Below are 5449 nucleotides of genomic sequence, written 5' to 3'. Positions count from 1 at the left end.
TCTATGCTAAAGGGTATGTTTTTTGTGTGCCTACCTCTGATAAAGTTGCACTTAGGGAAATGTTTCAAATGTTCTTCGTAAGGATTATCGGTGGGTTTCCAGGCTAATAAAACGCCGTTGCATTCGAAGCACTGTACTAATCATCGGTATGTAACGAATAAAACCCCGCTCTACTTAAAGCTTTTTTATAGTTTCCATCTTGTGGCCAGGAGTAAAAAGTATGATATCTCTGCAGCTCCGAGTTCATGATGATGAATGAATATGATGATAGAAATATTCGATTTATTTATCACCAATAGTTCCTACCCCTCTCTTTTACCCCCTCCATTACTTAATATATGAAATAAAAGAAAACAGTATTAAAAAGGTGACACATTTATTTTTTAAAAATACAAAAGAGATTACAAAGAGTATTTCTCAACAAAAGGATTAAGTTATTCTTTACGGGCGCGTTTCAACATGTTTGTAAGATGACGTCATTCTTCAAACAATCTCGTCCAAACTCTGAAACCAGAGATTAAGGAATTCCAGCATTCCCAAGATCAATGAAATAAATAGTACAATAAGTAGTTTTTAGGGGGTTGTACTACAAGACCTGGCGTATTCTTGTCAACCTTTGTGTACTTGACTCCATAACAACTCACAACATACAATGGGGATGGGGAGAACGTAGCAACCTCCCTCACCTAATGGTAACTGACCCTTCAGCGTGTCATAGTGAGTTATTTTTACAATCATGCCGTTAACATCTTTGTTGATCTCCTTCCCCCTCCCACCCCCCCTTGCGTGGAGTATATACCGTTAAGAAATGTCTTCTTAATTCTTAATCGGTGCTAAATTAAAAGTTTTTTTGGTGAAACATAGAGTAATTTTGATAAATTTCGCTGAAATTTAACTCAACGTTTTTAACAGTTTGAAATGTTTTTCAAATGACGCTTTTCGTTTCGGTAAAATGTATCCTAAACGACTGATTTCGTTTCGGTGGTTTATTCATTTTCCCATGTATTCCTATGGGTTTTTAGGAATTGTAAATTAGCGTTTTCGTTTCGAAGAAATGTATCGTAGTAGATCAAAAACGTTTCGATTGTTTTTTACTTCTAACACGAAATGCGTTGTGAATGATTCTTCTTTCAATACCGTTTTACGTTTTCCACAAATTTTTGATTACGCTGCCGATAATTTTGATAAATATAGTACGATTAGGTCAATGCTTCGGTCTAATGATATATTGCCTTTTTTGTTGACGCAACGGAAACATCTTAAACTTGTTGAGACTTGTCCTAATAATGCCCTCGGGGCAACCACCTGTAATCAATTAAATGCTTGAACCCCCTTGTAGGATGAATCACCAGCCCCTTTTAATAAAGCAATAAATCACTCTAAAAATAAATTCCATTGATAACCTTGCACTACAAATGGTTCTACAGATAGCCATTAAGATACGTCTGAACGTGTTTACTTACAAATAAAAAAAACAGATGGGGATAAAGGTTTACCCTCGCTCCCCTTGTAATGTCATAAAACCTGGTGGGTGTTCCAATTAAAGAAAGGACAAAATAAATTCCATTGATAACAATACAACTGGTTCGACCACGCCCCCCAAAAGCCATTACAACACGTCTGAACGTGTTTACGTATAAGTAAAAACAGATTGGGATAAATTCTTTTGTTATGAACCATGTTCGACCCCTCCTCCCCCTTAATGTCATATAACATACACCTGGGTGGCCAAAAGGGGATTTTGTAAACTATAGAGAGTCATTTCACTTCCGAACTCTGGAGAGAAAGGTTGGTGACAAGGCTAGTAAGAGATCACGTGTTTCCTACGATGCACCTTACGTAATATGTAATTCTTGTTTTGGTAAAAATGTCCCTTAAAATGTGTGCTAAATAGAAAACATATGAGACAGTCTAGCCATATTCGTGTATACTTTACTCGGAAATGTTAAGATCGGTAAGTTTTTTTAGCATAATAAGTTATATTCCGGTATATTTCATTCATCTGACCACATCTCTTTCGGTATGGCCGAAAATGTTCATGAAAACCTCAAAAAACTAGGGTATGCCCCCATGCCACGTACGGGTCATCTACATTTCCCTCATTGTGCTGGGACTTTAAAAGACGTGCCTGACTGCGGCCAATTAAATTATTTCTGCACATCACGTGACTGTGCGCACTTCAGACGTTGTGTTTTAGTTCAAACCAAAAACCTTATCCGTATGTCGACCCATAAAGAGCGAAGACATCTTCTTGACGAGCGAAACTTTTGTACTCTGTGCGGTGAGTTTAAATACCGCATTAAGGACTTGTGCCCGTGTTACAAATGGACAGATGATTCACCATAGATTTAAATCAGGTACGGCAGTGACTTTTGAGATGAAATAGAATTTTGGAAGCATCATAGTTAATACAAATCAACTTTTGCTTCATAAAAAAAAGGGTATGTTTCACTTTGCATCATAACAATGTTTGTATTTTAGTCGATATTCATGTGTACTTTAGTAATAGTCAGCTATAACCTTTGCATGTATTTTATATAAATCACGTGTAATTTAGTATTATTCGTATGAAATTCAGTATTAGTTTCTAATAAGCCACTCGTGCAGGATAAAATTGGTGATTTTTTAGGTAGCATTATATAAATGCCAGTATTTTAATCAATATTCATGGGTATTTTAGTAGTAGTAGTCAGCTATAACCTTTGCATGTATTTTATATAAATCACGTGTAATTTAGTATTGTTTGTATTAAGTTCAGCATTAGTATATAATAAGGCACTTGTGCAGGGTAAAATTGGTGTTTTTTAAGGTAGTATTATATAAATGCCAGTATTTTATTCAATATTCATGTGTATTTTAGTAGTAGTTAGCTATAACGTTTGCATGTATTTTATATAAATCACGTGTAATTTAGTATTATTCGTATGAAATTCAGTATTAGTTTCTAATAAGCCACTCGTGCAGGATAAAATTGGTGATTTTTTAGGTAGTATTATATAAATGCCTGTATTTTAATCAATATTCATGGGTATTTTAGTAGTAGTAGTCAGCTATAACCTTTGCATGTATTTTATATAAATCACGTGTAATTTAGTATTGTTTGTATTAAGTTCAGCATTAGTATATAATAAGGCACTTGTGCAGGGTAAAATTGGTGTTTTTTAAGGTAGTATTATATAAATGCCAGTATTTTATTCAATATTAATGGGTATTTTAGTAGTAGTCAGCTATAACCTTTGCATGTATTTTATATAAATCCCATGTAGTTTAGTATTATTATTCGTATAGAAAATCGGTATTAGTCTCTAATAAGCCACTTGTGCAGGGTAAAATTGGTGTTTTTTAAGGTAGTATTATATAAATGCCAGTATTTTAATCAATATTCATGTGTATTTTAGTAGTATTCGTATGAAAAAACGGTAGTAATTTTTCTATGAAAAATCAGATTTTCGTGCTCATTAAATGTTCTAAACCTAATACAAACTCTGATTCTTCCGCCTATACAACTAGAATAACCTAACATAAGCCATTGTTTCAGGATCTATCATAGAATAACTTAGCATAAGCCTATGGTTCAAGAACTAGTATAGTATAAACCTACCAGGATCTACAATAGAATAACCTAGCATAAGACTATATTTTTCAGCATTTACCAAGAATAAACCTAGCAAAAGTCCATGTTTCAAGCTCTAATATAGTACACTCTAAGAAATAGGGGTGTAAGTCTACACCTTTTTAACTCTTTTTGATGGTGCTAAATTCAACACCATTTCCAGTGTTGGTTTACAACCCAAAGGGTGTTAAATCACACACTCTAAGAAAATGCATAACACTTTAAAGAGTGTCGCATAACTACTTTCAGAATGTCGCATAATGCCTTTCAGAGTGTCGCGTAACCACTTTAAGAGTGTCGCGTAACACCTTTAAGAGTGTCGCATAACAACATTCAGTGTCGCATAACACCATTCAGAGTGTCGCATAACACCATTCAGAGTGTCGCATAACACCATTCAGAGTGTCGCATAACACCATTCAGAGTGTCGCATAACACCATTCAGTGTCGCATAACACCTTTCTCGGCGTCGCATAACACCTTTTAGAGTGCCGCATAACACCTTTTAGAGTGCCGCATAACACCTTTTAGAGTGTCGCATAACACCTTTAAGAGTGTCGCATAACACCTTTAAGAGTGTCGCTTAACACCTTTAAGAGTGTCGCTTAACACCTTTCAGAGTGTCGCATAACACCTTTAAGACTTTCGCATAACACCTTTAAGACTTTCGCATAACACCTTTAAGAGTGTTGCGTAACACCTTTAAGAGTGTCGCGTAACACCTTTAATAGTCTCACTTAACACCTTTCAGGGTGTCGCATAACACCTTCAAGAGTCTCGCTTAACACCTCTCGGAGTGTTGCATAACACATTTAAGAGTGTCGCTTAACACCTTTCAGAGTGTCGCATAACACCCTTAAGAGTGGGAGTTTTTTAGTAGGATAGTAGTAGTAATAATACTATATTGACGGAGAAAATACTATGGATAGCTACATTTTGACCACTCATGAGGCATATTGAAATATCGAATACTCGTATGGTTTTGCTGTTTAATTTATGTTTGAGCATTCGCTATTCCGCAGAATTATTAGCATTTAGTGCTATATTCATAGCAAGGTTTCCCCTTGAGAGAACTTATTCCCCTATAAGGAGGAAATTTCTCACGTGCAGAATTGTACCCCTTTAAGTAAGGGTATTCCTAGGATGAAGCGTGCAACGTCTGCATAAAAATTTGACCATTTGATCAACTTAAAATGCAATGTAAAACTGCATGAAAAATCGGTAAACATTCCTGTATTAAACCTTCTGAAAAAAGGCAGAAAGTTTCCGATTTTTACTAGTGCAATAGAAATCAAATTGGTTTTTGAGGCCGTAATATTCAGGCAGTAGATTTAGACGTTCTTGTTAAATTTAATAATCTCTTTTCACTAAGAGTTTTTCAAGCACCAGAAACGCGTTTAACCTAATTTCAACAACAACATTATTTACAAAAACCAAACCCTTTTTGTTCTCTAATTTTTCTAAAAATAAAACATGTCAGAAAAGCTAGTGCCCCACATCTTGGCCTGTCAACACTAGACTAGAGGTCTAAAAATGGTCTCTACATGGTTTAAACTTAAACATCATACCAGTAAAAGTTTAAGTTTAGGTGCATTATGGTTTATTTTTTTACAGAGCAAACGTCTCTATCCCGTTTATCAGTCCCTTTAGAGATTCAGCGTTCATGGCGCTACTATTGATATTACCAGGAGTTCAAAATTAACCCCCCGAAGGAGGGTTATTATGAACTCTTGATATTACTTCAATCCTAATTTTTTTAAGAATAAAAATACTAACTTTGTGGTTTTAAAACGTAGAACCATCAGAGACCATTTGATTATTGCCATAAGAGAACCA

This window comes from Phalangium opilio, unplaced genomic scaffold (genome assembly GCF_054372755.1).
Source record: "Phalangium opilio isolate 3A_F unplaced genomic scaffold, DU_Popi_V2 ptg000009l_1, whole genome shotgun sequence".
Classification (NCBI taxonomy): domain Eukaryota; kingdom Metazoa; phylum Arthropoda; class Arachnida; order Opiliones; family Phalangiidae; genus Phalangium; species Phalangium opilio.
Note: the sequence above shows the minus strand (reverse complement) of the source record.